The 13,100-nt window shown below is 40.5% G+C and overlaps 1 protein-coding gene across 1 annotated transcript in view; it reads right to left on the bottom strand.

Moving 5' to 3' along the window:
* Positions 1-13,100, bottom strand: part of LOC110301303 (sodium- and chloride-dependent transporter XTRP3B) — a 37,936-nt gene that overhangs the window by 20,359 nt on the left and 4,477 nt on the right. The window lies entirely within an intron of this gene.

Below are 13,100 nucleotides of genomic sequence, written 5' to 3' on the forward strand. Positions count from 1 at the left end.
CTGAGTCATCTTACTAGCACCAATCTTCTCTTGCAGCTCTTTAAGGGCTGGGTAAGGCCAGACCACCAAGTTGCTAAATACTTTGAGCATCCCTCCTGAGTGCTTCTGTCTCTCAATCTGTGTAAGGCAGAGTGGAAAATCAGCAAACCTGTTTCCTGCCCTGGAGGGTTCACCTAGGTAGAGGGATTTCAGATGCTCTACAGCTGCCTAGGGTATAGGATGTTCCTTCAGGCCTGACTATCTTCAGAGAGTTTAGTGGCTTAGCAAATACAGGGATGGGTAAACGAATTGGATCCCCAGTACACAGAACTTTATACCACATCTTCCTTATAAAGAGAATCTCTTGTGTATCTGTTTTAAACAAGTACCTTCAGTCTAAAATTTTAGTTTGGTTAACAGTAGACTAGAGCTGTAAACACCCCACTGCCAAACAGATGTACAGAGGCAGGCAGGGACACAAGGCTGTTCACAAAGTCTGCTGCATGGATAGATGACCATGCATGCTGTTCCTCTTCTATACCTCCTCAGCTCATGGCTCCCTGGCTGGGGACCTGCAAAACGCCAGCATGAGAAGGGCATACAAAAGTAAAAGCCTTATACAACAGTAGCAGGGATTGATGGTGGTTTGTAAAGGCAACTGGCTCCTTGGAATTATAGAAAACATAAAAGCATCAACATACACAAACTCTAGTAGTCACATGTCGGGAGCCTCCCTGGCCTGGAATAGTTTGAAGCAGGACATAGCATTGAACGTAGAAGTAGCTTAAAGACTGATGGTTTCTGGCCTTTAAACTTTCTATGCTGAATGCTGAAGCTGCTGGCTTCTGAAAAAAAAAATCCTAATAACTTTCTTGCTTATTCTGAGGTTAAAAACCCACTGGCTTGGGTGATTAGCAACTGTAGCTTGCAGCAGGAGATCAAGTAAAGGATTAATTGTAAGGGCTTTTTTCCTCTCTTGCCTGGAAGCCTCACCTCTTGCATGTCAGGCAGGAGGGAGGTTTGGAACAATAAACTTTCATTGAACCAGGAGAAAAGAGTCACTTGCAGAATGAAAAACTTTTATAAACTTACACACATTCATATACACATTTACACCTTCATGCATTTTAGTTGGGCCCAGCTACTTATTTCCTAATTACATACTTACATACACACATCCATACTTACATATGCATATGGAGCAAAAACCCAAGTGCCAGTGCAGAAAGAACTCACTCATTCTGGATGAAAAATGAGCTGTAATCATTATTGCACAGAGAAAGAAAAAGCTTCTACTCTTTTATTACAAAATGAATTAAGCCTAAGTCTATAAGAAGAAAGCTTTGTCCTCTTTAGTAAGACTAAGCCTGCCTTGCTGTTAAGGAAAGACTTGTTCTGTGTCCCATGGTAAGCCTACTTGCTTGTTCTGCTCTCTCTGCAGCTGCTTCTTTGTCCCTCTTTCTCTCTGCATTTTGTGTATTACTCTCTCTTCTTCTGTTCCTGCCCTAATGTCCTTTTTATTTTAAAAGAAAAGTTAAAGAGGGAAAATCTATCAGACTATATATTCTCTAAATTTCTAAGTTACTCTACCACCCGCCTCTTCCTCCTAATCTTGCTCTCTCCTGCTCTGATGTAATAATGCCAGTGCAATGTAATCATTTCTGGTGTTTTATACCTTTTCTAGGGGAATAGATCACATGGTTTTGTTTTGAAGCATCCCTTTTTTTTTAAACAAAAGTTCACTAAAATTCAAACATAAAATTCAAATCATAAATTGAATAAGTTTACAAAAGAGATGTCTACATGTGCTTTCATTAAGAGTAATTATCTGGCTAAACATTAATTTTCTGTCACTGGCTTCACGGGTTCATGGGAAGTTAAAGATCATAATTTTTATGACTAAGTTATCATTGAAACTTTGTATAGATGAACCCAGTCAATATTTTATCTTCTGTCCTTCCACCTACAATAAATTTTTAGTTCCCTTTTACGGCCTTTGGTTGTTTTACAATCTCTTGGAATGTGTTCTAAGTTGTAAATGCCTTTCTATCTCAGAAGCAATTAACTCATGACACTTGACTGGCAGAATTCTCACTGCAGTTTTCATATCAGAGAGGCTTTAACAGCACTCCTATAACAAAGGGCTTAATAATTACTAGCACAATTTTAGGAATTCTTACAGGATCATCATTAAGAATTAAGAAATCATCCATTTGTCTAGATAGCATCACTATAAGACAGTATATCTTTATTGATCTATAGAAATCTGCTCAAAAGAGTGGGTTAATAATAACAGGAAAAGCATATTAATAGCAGGAATCTTTCTTAACATGTATTCCCTCTGGTCTTGCCTAGAAGGGCCCATCCATCATAATTTACGGTCCATGGTGAAATTATCTCAGGAAGATCATCTGCTAGTTTTTAGATTCTCATAGATGGCTCCTGGCAGTCACAAATGCCTCCATGGTACAGATGGATTGCCTGTGTAATAGGGGTATTGATGGTCATCTATGGGACTAGTGAGCTAATTTCCCAGGACATAGCTGCAAAGAAAGGGAAAATAACTGCTTTAAAACTTCAGATTGTGTGGGGCTCTGAGCTAGTGGTCTTCTTGGCCCATGTGTTTTACAGGCTCCTGTGTCCTCCCCCATTCTCCCTCTGGTCCTGTCTAGACACCTGCCCTCATACCTTCCTGCCCTTATTCCCCCATAGTGGTTTCTGGGAAGAAGTTGCCATCTTAGGGAAACAGCTTTCACTTCCTTCATCAACCTGTCTCTCCAATTCTCCTTCAGCCCCAATCACACTCAGAGGGGAAGAGGCTATGACAGCTTCTTGTTAAGAGGGTGAAACTGGGCTCATGCCAGTCAGAGAGAGGAGGAATCTTATAAGGCAGGCTCATGGGGCTTGACCAGTAGTCTGTAGTCCCACATCTTCAAGAATGGCCTGAGGTCCTCCCCTGGGTTCCTTCAGAACTCTAGTTGTACTTTTCAAGAGACTTTATATTCAAGTAACCTTATATTCCCTTTGTGATAGCTAAGCCTGACTATCAAAGTGATTATGTATAGAATCAACCAAAACCGAAGCACCTGAGCACAGCTAAGGGGAACTTTTTCTGATTGGATCATTTAGGGTGGGAAGTCCATACCTACCATATCATAGGTCAGACCACATAATAGGATTAGATAGAGGAAGTTCTTTCACCTGCTTGCCCTCACTCTTGCTGCCAAGCTTATCTAGTCTCATGAGGCAGGCACTCTTTTGCTTGCATTAGAACCTACTTCTTTGAGATTCCAACACAGACTGAAACACCCAACCTTGTGAATGGAACAACTACTAGATTTTTTTTTAATTGGGGGATAGCCATTGTTGGACTATCTGGATCACTATAATGATTCCATTTACACACACACACACACACACACACGCACACGCACACGCATACGCTGCCAAGTTCTGTTTCTTTAAAAAAAACTCTAATAGACCCTTATAACTAGAAAGTTGAGGTGAGGCTAAGATCCTGGAGAGAGAGTATCTCCTTAGATGAACCACAGAATAATAGACCAAAACAAACATTTAAATTCTGATTTCACATAAATTTTTCTTCTTTAAGCCAGTCCTTATAATTGGCATGTAGTATAGACCAGTAACTCCATTTCTTTATGCACAGGCTTGACATCAGTGTATTGAACTTTAGCCTTTATATGACATGGTATAACTTGTTAGACCTTTGTAACATGCTTCAGCTTTCTTGTTTTCTTTTTCATTCTAGAAAAATATCCAGCCATTTTATGAGACATAATGATATTAATAATTAACAAATCAACAGTCACAAAACCTAGGTGTGACAATCTTTTGCAAGCAGATCCAGCTGATGTTATAAAGGTGGCAGGGTTTTGGCTCAGAAGATAATGCTGTATAAAGCCACCTTAATAAAGAAAGTTGAATCCAAGCTACACATATAATATTACCTGTATACATCCTGTTAAACAATGGGGTTAAGTTCCCAGGTAAACCTTGCAAACAACAACAAAAATGCAAGACATCTCCACACAGTAGAGATCTACTATAGCCATACTTTTAGTTTTGAATGAGCATAAGTAACTTATATACCATGAGATAAATAATATCTGAGATAAATTATGCCTTTAATCTACATTGTATTGTTCTTTCTCCTTGTCTCAGTGTTATATGACTATTCTGACTCAGGAAAGGGCGCTATGGAGGATATTTTGAGGCAAACATAGTTGGGTCTGAAGTGGAAGACCAAATTCCATCTTCAGAGCCAGGTTCTTAATGAGCTTAAACAACATATGACAACTGACACAAAACATTCGGGTTTTTTCCTCTATAAAACTAAATCCAGGAGACTTCTGTTGAACCCAGTGACAAGTGAGTGGCTGGACCCAAAGTATCTGCTTTCCTTATATCCAGGCGAGTCATATTTATTGGGTCATGCATTGGGTACAGATTGAAAAGCTATCCTTTTAGAGTATTTAAACTTTATAAAGTCATGGATGAGTGGCAGTGAGCTCCCATAATAAAGGAAGTTATCTGCCTTTCTAATGACTAACCCAAGACCCTCCCTGTCTAGACTTGGGGTGACCAACTTCTTGGAAGACTCTACCCACAATCAATTCACATGTGCCTACAAATGGAGGCAGACAACCTGGAAAAATTTAGCCTCTGCCAAAGAGAAGGCTCTGTGAAAATAGATGGGTCAGAATTCTCCCACAACCTCAAGCAAGAGAAATACCCTGTCTTAGTTAATCTCTAGGCCAAAGCTCCTGACTAAAACCAACCAACCAATCACAACAAACCAAAACCCAGAACACTTGTTTGTTTTAATGTCTGATTCGGCTCAGTGTTTGAGAAGGCAGCTCAGTAGTGACTTTGGAAGACTCTGAAAAATATTGTCTTCTCTACAGTGGAAAGGGGAAAAGAAGTCTTGGGTCAGGATTGCCCTTTTTCTACCCATTCTCCCTGGTCCATCTTGATGAGCATCTCTACCTTGTCAGCACTCAGCAGCAAGTACAGTCCCCGCCATCTCTCAGGTTCCTCTTTTAGTCTTAGTGCAATATTGCTGTCTTGTCCCTGGCTACAGGGAATCAGTCCCAAGTCCTCTAGAGCTTCATTTGTATCCAAATATTTAATGTCATCATTTCTCAAAACACTTGATTTGCTGTAAGAGTCATTTTCTATGTATACCACACAAGCTCTGGGAAAGGTGCTGGTAGCCAAATTTACTAAGTTCATTGAGCATATGCTGTGTTGTGATAGGAGATTCTCTGCTCCAGCCTCATGTGATTACAAAATCCAAAATTAAGAATTTTTTTCTAGTGATCAGCAATTCACACAAGTTCATAGAACTGGGGAAACAGAAACAGATGCAAAAAGGAGGCAGGTAGGCCTCCTTTAGCCAACTGTCACATTATGCAGTTACATGTAGGGAGTTGGTCTGATGCTGCTTGTATTTCAATGCTAAATACTGGCTCCTAAGATTTGGTTGCCCCTGATGAGCAGATCCTCAGGTATACCAAGTGATGCTATGTAAACCTTGTTCCCCAATTTAAAGCTATGGGTTAAAATAAAACTGGTGACAGCCAATTACTGGGGGTGGGGGTGGGGGGTGGAGAGAGATGGAGTTTGAGTTATGGGACTGGGGGTTGCAGGTAGGCATCATGAGGAGGAGAAGACAGGAGAACAGGAGATCTGCAGCAGTCATGATGGGCCAAGAGCACACATGCCAGAGTGATATGCCACTCAGAACACCAGACTGCTGGCACAGAAGTAACCCAGAGAGTTTCAAACACCAAGTATTTAGGGGAGCACCCTTGAGCCAATAGCCAGACTGGCCATTATAGATTTAGATTCAGGGTAACCCTCCCCACCCTCAGTAATTACATGGAGCCTTATAAATCAGTATCATAGTTTAAGACTCATTCATTTAAAGTTAAACAGGGATAGATTTAATAGATAATCTTATAAAGTTATAAACAGCCAAGAGTCTACTAAGGAAGTGCCTGGGATTAAAGACTCATCACGAGTATCTTCTAAGAAGTCCAGGGTTAAAGCTCTACCTCTTTTTGGGACATATCCACCTGCCAATTCAGAAATTCTCTAACATTAGTCATTTGCATAAATCTCAGAAAAACAATTAGAATTGCCAGCCCATTATCAACCTTGGCTGACAAGCAGGGTTGCTCACAGTCCTATCTGGTCCCCAGATGAGGACACTTCTGGGGAGACAACTCCCAGTTGTGCAAACTTTGTGACTTTGGTTTTGCCCTGAGGCTAGTGTCACCAAACTGAAACAGGTTTATGGGTCCTTTCATAGTGGACAGCAATGTTTCAAAGAAGTATTAGGCATGTGTTCAGGCCACTGCTATTTACCAACAACTCTGTCCATTTTTCAATAGGATCTGGCTGTATCCATCTTACTCCCTATTATGTCTAGCTACATAATCATGTGGTTAAGGATTTGAGGCTGCAACAAGTAGCCCGTTACACAGAAAGTTACAGAGAAGGTAGGTCCGCAATGGGGAGAGGCCCAAGGCCATCCCTGATGGAGAATGGGGTATCTAATTAGGAAGAAAGTGATCCCAAGGATCATCAATATTAAAAAAGGGCAGATCTCTGTGAGTTCGAGGCCTGGAATACAGACCTAGTTCCAGGACAGCTCAGGCTACACAAAGAAACCCTGTTTCAAAAAAAAAAAAAAAAAAAAAAGTGTTTACAGCATAACACTTGGACATCTGAAAGAGCATTTTTTTTTTTTTTTTAATTTGACTTGGAGGAAAGGGAGCTCACAGATCATAGTGGCTTTTTTTTTTTTTTTTATGTTTAAAAAGCAACAGAGACAAATCCCTTCTGGTTGGCACCAGCACCGGGTCACCTTGGGCATGGAATCTACGGACTCCCCCAAGGTCCCTACCGGACTCTCCACGCAATCTTAGGACCACCGGTGAGTGGAACACAACTTCTGTTCCAATCCAATCGCGTGCGTGGGACCTGAGACAGCATTAGGAAAGCAGAAAACCCAGCCTGACCAGGGTCACAGGTCCCTTCCGGTTGGCACCAGCACCGGGTCACCTTGGGCGCGGAGCCGGCAGACACCCACAAGGTCCCTAGAGGACAGCTTCTGAGGCAGACCCCCTTTCGGGCTCCAGACATCCGGGCACCTTCCCTGCCAAAGGAGGTGTCCGCCCCACTCTGGAGGTCTTTGCCGATGCACGAGGGGAACTCAACTTGGTTCTCAGATCCCTCCGAGACTAGTCTGCGCAGGTTAGAGTGTGGACTACAGAAGCTAACAGCTTCTGGGACAGGCCCTGTATCAGGCCTTCATCTTCTGCCAGGAGGCAGGTCTGAACGTCAGCTATCTGTGCACCTTCCCTGCAAGAGGAGAGCTTGCCTGCAGAGAGTGCTCTGACCACTAAAACTCAGGAGAGAGCTAGTCTCCCAGGTCTGCTGATAGAGGCTAACAGAATTACAAGAGGAACAAGCTCTAACCCCAGACAACTATAACAACTAACTCCAGAGATTACCAGATGGCAAAAGGCAAACATAAGAATCTCACTAACAGAAACCAAGACCACTCACCATCATCAGAATGCAGCACTCCCACCTCACCCAGTCCTGGGCACCCCAACACACCTGAAAAGCTAGACCCAGATTTAAAAGCATATCTCATGATGATGGTAGAGGACATCAAGAAGGACTTTAATAACTTACTTAAAGAAATAGAGAACACTGCTAAAGAGTTACAAGTCCTTAAAGAAATACAGGAAAACACATCCAAACAGGTGATGGAAATGAACAAAACCATACTAGACCTAAAAAGGGAAGTAGACACAATAAAGAAAACACAAAGTGAGGCAACACTGGAGATAGAAACCCTAGAAAAGAAATCTGGAACCATAGATGCGAGCATCAGCAACAGAATACAAGAGATGGAAGAGAGAATCTCAGGTGCAGAAGATTCCATAGAAAACATCAGCACAACAATCAAAGAAAATGCAAAATGCAAGAAGATCCTAACTCAAAACATCCAGGAAATCCAGGGCACATTGAGAAGACCAAACCTATGGATAATAGGAGTAGATGAGAATGAAGATTTTCAACTTAAAGGGCCAGCAAATATCTTCAACAAAATTATAGAAGAAAACTTAACAAACCTAAAGAAAGACATGCCCATAAACATACAAGAAGCCTACAGAACTCCAAATAGACTGGACCAGAAAAGAAATTCCTCCCGACACATAATAATCAGAACAACAAATGCACTAAATAAAGATAGAATATTAAAAGCAGTAAGGGAAAAAGGTCAAGTAACATATAAAGGCAGGCCTATCAGAATTACACCAGACTTTTCACCAGAGACTATGAAAGCCAGAAGATCCTGGACAGATGTTATACAGACACTAAGAGAACACAAATGCCAGCCCACACTACTATACCCAGCCAAACTTTCAATTACCATAGATGTAGAAACCAAAGTATTCCATGGCAAAACCAAATTCACACATTATCTTTCCACGAATCCAGCCCTTCAAAGGATAATAACAGAAAAAAAAAAATACAAGGACGGAAACCACGCCCTAGAAAAAGCAAGAAAGTAATCCTTCAACAAACCTAAAAGAAGACAGCCACCAGAACAGAATGCCAACTCTAACAACAAAAATAATAGGAAGCAACATTTTTCCTTAATATCTCTAAATATCAATGGACTCAATTCCCCAATAAAAAGACATAGACTAACAGACTGGCTACACAAACAGGACCCAACATTTTGCTGCTTACAAGAAACCCATCTCAGGGAAAAAGACAGACACTACCTCAGAATGAAAGGCTGGAAAATAATTTTCTAAGCAAATGGTCTGAAGAAACAAGCTGGAGTAGCCATTTTAATATCAAATAAAATGGACTTCCAACCCAAAGTTATCAAAAAAGACAAGGAGGGGGCACTTCATACTCAAAGGTAAAATCCTCCAAGAGGAAGTCTCAATTCTGAATGTCTATGCTCCAAATGCAAGGGCAGCTACATTCATTAAAGAAACTTTAGTAAAGCTCAAAGCACACATTGCACCTCACACAATAATAGTGGGACTTCAACACACCACTTCCATCAATGGACAGATCGTGGAAACAGAAACTAAACAGGAACACAATGAAACTAACAGAAGTTATGAAACAAACAGACTTAACAGATATCTACAGAACATTTTATCCTAAAACAAAAGGATATATTTTCTTCTCAGCACCCCAATATAGGGGAATGCCAGGGGCAAAAGAATGGGAATGGGTGGGTAGGGAAGTGGGGGGCGCTATGGGGGACTTGTGGGATAGCATTGGAAATGTAATTGAGGAAAATATGTAATAAAAATATTAAAAAAAAAAAAGGATATATTTTCTTCTCAGCACCTCACGGTACCTTCTCCAAAATTGACCATATGATTGGTCACAAAACAGGCCCAAACAGATACAAAAATATTGAAATTGTCCCATGCATCCTATCAGATTACCATGGACTAAGACTGATCTTAAATAACAACATGAATAATGGAAAGCCAACATTCACGTGGAAACTGAACAACACTCTTCTCAATGATACCTTGGTCAAGGAAGGAATAAAGAAAGAAATTAAAGACTTTTTAGAGTTTAATGAAAATGAGCCACAACATACCCAAACTTATGGGACACAATGAAAGCATTTCTAAGAGGGAAACTCATAGCTCTCAGTGCCTCCAAAAAGAAACTAGAGAGAGCACACACTAGCAGCTTGACAACACACCTAAAAGCTCTAGAACAAAAGGAAGCAAATTCACCCAAGAGGAGTAGACGGCAGGAAATAATCAAACTCAGGGGCGAAATCAACCAAGTGGAAACAAGAAGAACTATTCAAAGAATCAACCAAACGAGGAGCTGGTTCTTTGAGAAAATCAACAAGATAGATAAACCCTTAGCCAGACTCACTAGAGGGCACAGGGAAAGCATCCTAATTAACAAAATCAGAAAGGAAAAGGGAGACATAACGACAGATCCTGAAGAAATCCAAAACACCACCAGATCCTTCTACAAAAGGCTATACTCAACAAAACTTGAAAATCTGGATGGAATGGACAAATTTCTAGACAGATACCAAGTATCAAAGTTAAATCAAGATCAGGTTAATGATCTAAACAGTCCTATATCCCCTAAAGAAATAGAAGCAGTCATTAATAGTCTCCCAACCAAAAAAAGCCCAAGACAAGGTGGGTTTAGTGCAGAGTTTTATCAGACCTTCAAAGAAGATCTAATCCCAGTTCTTCACAAACTATTCCACAAAATAGAAGCAGAAAGTACTCTACCAAATTCATTCTATGAATCCAAAATTACTCTGATACCTAAACCACAGAAAGATCCAACAAATATAGAGAACTTCAAACCAATTTCCCTTATGAATATCGATGCAAAAATACTCAATAAAATTCTCACTAACCGAAACCAAGAACACATCAAAACAGTCATCCATCCTGACCAAATAGGTTTCATTCCAGGGATGCAGGGATGGTTTAATATACGGAAATCCATCAACATAATTCACTATATAAACAAACTCAAAGACAAAAACCACATGATCATCTTGTTAGATGCAGAAAAAGTGTTTGACAAAATCCAACACCCATTCATGATAAAAGTCTTGGAAAGCTCAGGAATTCAAGGCCCATACCTAAACATGGTAAAAGCAAACTATAGCAAACCAGTAGTCAACATCAAAGTAAATGGTGAGAAGCTGGAAGCAATCCCACTAAAATCTGGAGTAGACAAGGCTGCCCACTTTCTCCCTACCTATTCAACATTGTACTTGAAGTCCTAGCCAGAGCAATTCGACAACAAAAGGAGATCAAGGGGATACAAATTGGAAAAGAAGAATTCAAAATATCACTCTTTGCAGATGATATGATAGTATATATAAGTGACCCTAAAAATTCCACCAGAGAACTCCTAAACCTGATAAACAGCTTCAGTGCAGTAGCTGGATATAAAATTAGCTCAAACAAGTCAATGACCTTTCTCTACATGAAGGATAAACAGGCTTAGAAAGAAATTAGGGAAACAACACCCTTCACAATAGTCACAAATAATATAAAATACCTTGGTATGACTCTAACTAAGGAAGTGAAAGATCTGTATGATAAGAACTTCAAGTCTCTGAAAAAAGAAATTAAAGAAGATCTCAGAAGATGGAAAGATCTCTCATGCTCATGGATTGGCAGATCAATATAGTAAAAATGGCTATCTTGCCAAAAGCAATCTAGAGATTCAATGCAATCCCCATCAAAATTCCAACTCAATTCTTCAACGAATTAGAAAGGGCAATCTGCAAATTCATCTGGAATAACAAAAAACCTAGGATAGCAAAAACTCTTCTCAATGATAAAAGAACCTCTGGTGGAATCACCATGCCTGACCTAACAGAGCAATTGTGATAAAAACTGCTTGGTGGTATAGTGACAGACAAGTAGACCAATGGAATAGAATTGAAGACCCAGAAATGAATCCACACACCTATGGTCACTTGATCTTTGACAAGGGAGCTAAAACCATCCAGTGGAAAAAAGACAGCATTTTCAACAAATGGTGCTGGCACAACTGGTGATTATCATGCAGAAGAATGCGAATTGATCCATTCCTATCTCCTTGTACTAAGGTCAAATCTAAGTGGATCAAAGAATTCCACATAAAACCAGAGACTGAAACTTATAGAGGAGAAAGTGGGGAAAAGCCTCGAAGATATGGGCACAGGGAGAAAATTCCTGAATAGAACAGCAATGGCTTGTGCTGTAAGATCAAGAATTGACAAGTGGGATCTCATAAAATTGCAAAGCTTCTGTAAGGCAAAAGACACCATCAATAAGACAAAAAGGCCACCAACAGATTGGGAAAGGATCTTTACCAATCCTAAATCTGATAGGGGACTAATATCCAATATATACAAAGAACTCAAGAAGGTGGACTCCAGAAAATCAACCCCATTAAAAATGGGGCTCAGAGCTAAACAAAGGATTCTCAAGTGAGGAATACTGAAGGCCTGAGAAGCACCTGAAAAAATGTTCAGCATCCTTAATCATCAGGGAAATGCAAATCAAAGCAACTGAGATTGCTTTGCAAATCAAAATGAAATGCAAATCAAAGCAACACCTCACACCAGTCAGAATGGCTAAGATCAAAAATTCAGGTGACAGCAGATGCTGGGAAGGATGTGAAGAAAGAGGAACACTCCTCCATTGTTGGTGGGATTGCAAGCTGGTACAACCACTCTGGAAATCAGTCTGGTAGTTCCTCAGAAAATTGGACATGGTACTACCGGAGGATCCCACAATACCTCTCCTGGGCATATATCCAGAAGATGTTCCAACCGGTAAGAAGGACACATGCTCCACTATGTTCATAGCAGCCTTATTTATAATAGCCAAAAGCTGGAAAGAACCTAGATGTCCCTTAACAGAGGAACGGATACAGAAAATGTGGTACATTTACACAATGGAGTACTACTCAGCTATTAAAAACAATGAATTTATGAAATTCCTAGGCAAATGGATGGACCTGGAGGGCATCATCGTGAGTGAGGTAACCCAATCACAAAAGAACTCACATGATATGTACTCACTGATAAGTGGATATTACACCAGAAACTTAGAATACCCAAGATACAAGATACAATTTGCAAAACACATGAAACTCAAGAACAAAAACCAAAGTGTGGACACTTTGCTCCTTCTTAGAATTGGGAACAAAACACCCATGGAAAGAGTTACAGAGACAAAGATTGGAGCTGAGACGAAAGGATGGACCATCTAGAGACTGCCATACCTGGGGATCCATCCCATAATCAGCCTCCAAACACTGACACTAGCAAGTTTTTGCATACACTAGCAAGATTTTGCTGAAAGGACCCAGATATAGCTGTCTCTTGTGAGGCTATGCCAGGGCCTAGCAAACACAGACGTGGATGCTCACAGTCAGCTATTGGATGGATCACAGAGCCTCCAATGGAGGAGCTAGAGAAAGTACCCAAGAAGCTAAAGGGGTCTGCAACCCTATAGGTGGAACAACCAGTACCCCCGCCCCTCGTGTCTCTAGCT

Source organism: Mus caroli, unplaced genomic scaffold (assembly GCF_978045245.1).
Source record: "Mus caroli unplaced genomic scaffold, Mus_caroli_1 scaffold_11, whole genome shotgun sequence".
Classification (NCBI taxonomy): domain Eukaryota; kingdom Metazoa; phylum Chordata; class Mammalia; order Rodentia; family Muridae; genus Mus; species Mus caroli.